Genomic DNA, 1,782 nt, shown 5'->3' with positions numbered 1-1,782 from the left:
TCTTGCATGCATCATTTGTTTTGATTCATAATTTTCATGTTTTGAGTCTTTATGATGTTTTTCTCTTTCTTCATTAAAAATTCAAAAATCACAAAAATATCTTTCCCTTTTCTTTCTCTCATAAATTTTCGAAAATTTGGTTTGATTTAGTTAAAAAGTTTTTAATTTTAATTGTTTCTTATGAGTCAAATCAAATTTTCAATTTAAAAATTCTATCTTTTTCAAATCTTTTTCAAAAATCAAATCTTTTTCACTTTTTCTTTCATAATTTCGAAATTTTAAAAATTTATTTTCAAAATCTTTTTCTTATTTTTATTTCATATTTTCGAAATTAATACTAACAATTAATGTGATTGATTCAAAAATTTTAAGTTTGTTACTTGCCTAGTAAGAAAGGTTCAATCTTTAAATTTTAAAATCATATCTTTTTGTTTCTTGTTAGTCAAGTAATCAACTTTAACTTTCAAAATCAAATCTTTTTAAATTTCTTTTACAATTCTTTTTTAAAATAAATGTCAATCACATCTTTTTCAAAATCAATTTCAAAATCTTTTCTAACCTCTTATCAAAATTGGTTTTCAAATCTTTTTCAAACTAATCCTATCTTTTTGTTTGATTCTTATCTTTTTCAAAACCACCTAACTACTTTTCTCTCTCTAATTTTCGAAAATGACTAACCTCTTTTTCAAAATTTCTTTTCATTAACTAATTGTTTTAATTTTTAATTTTAATTTTACACCTTCTCTTAATTTTCGAACTCTAACTGCATTTTAAAATAAAAACAAAAATATTTTTATTTTATTTTAATTAATTTTCGAATTTTTCTCTTCTCCTTCTTCTATTCTCCTCTTCTTCTACTCACATAAATGAATCTCTATATTGTGACATAGAGGATTCTATATTTTCTGTTCTCTTCTTTTTCATATGAGCAGGAACAAGGATAAGAACATTCTTGTTGAAGCTGATCATGAACCTGAAAGGACTCTGAAGAGGAAGCTAAGGGAAGCTAAAGCACAACTCTCTGGAGAAAATCTGAAAGAAATCTTCGAAAAAGAAGGAGACATGGCCGAAAATAATAACAATGCAAGGAAGATGCTTGGTGACTTTACTACACCAAATTCCAATTTACATGGAAGAAGCATCTCAATCCCTGCCATTGGAGCAAACAATTTTGAGCTAAAGCCTCAATTAGTTTCTCTGATGCAACAGAACTACAAGTTTCATGGACTTCCATCAGAAGATCCATTTCAGTTCTTAACTGAATTCTTACAGATCTGTGATACAAGTTTCATGGTCTACAGGCTTATGCTTTTCCCGTTTGCTGTAAGAGACAGAGCTAGAATATGGTTAGATTCTTAACCTAAAGATAGCCTGAACTCTTGGGATAAGCTGGTCACGGCTTTCTTAGCCAAGTTCTTTCCTCCTCAAAATCTTAGCAAGCTTAGAGTGGATGTTCAAACCTTCAAACAGAAAGAAGGTGAATCCCTCTATGAAGCTTGGGAGAGATACAAGCAACTGACCAAAAAGTGTCCTTCTGACATGCTTTCAAAATGGACCATCCTGGATATATTCTATGATGGTCTGTCTGAATTATCAAAGATGTCATTAGACCATTCTGCAGGTGGATCCATTCACCTAAAGAAAACGCCTGCAGAAGCTCAGGAACTCATTGACATGGTTGTAAATAACCAGTTCATGTACACTTCTGAAAAGAATCCTGTAAGTAATGGGACGCCTCAGAGGAAGGGAGTTCTTGAAATTGATACTCTGAATGCCATATTG

At 30.2% G+C, this 1,782-nt stretch overlaps 1 non-coding gene across 1 annotated transcript; it reads right to left on the bottom strand.

Moving 5' to 3' along the window:
- Nucleotides 1–1,437: 1,437 nt before the first annotated feature.
- On the bottom strand, nt 1,438–1,545 carry LOC148555612 (small nucleolar RNA R71). Its single transcript, XR_015886999.1, has one exon. It is a non-coding gene; the product is annotated as a small nucleolar RNA R71 (small nucleolar RNA).
- Nucleotides 1,546–1,782: the final 237 nt, after the last annotated feature.

The sequence above is a fragment of the Arachis ipaensis genome, chromosome B6 (assembly GCF_059453495.1).
Source record: "Arachis ipaensis isolate K30076 ecotype BB chromosome B6, ASM5945349v1, whole genome shotgun sequence".
In the NCBI taxonomy this organism is placed as follows: domain Eukaryota; kingdom Viridiplantae; phylum Streptophyta; class Magnoliopsida; order Fabales; family Fabaceae; genus Arachis; species Arachis ipaensis.
The sequence above is the reverse complement of the archived record's forward strand: the minus strand, read 5'-3'. Positions and strand labels throughout refer to the sequence as shown.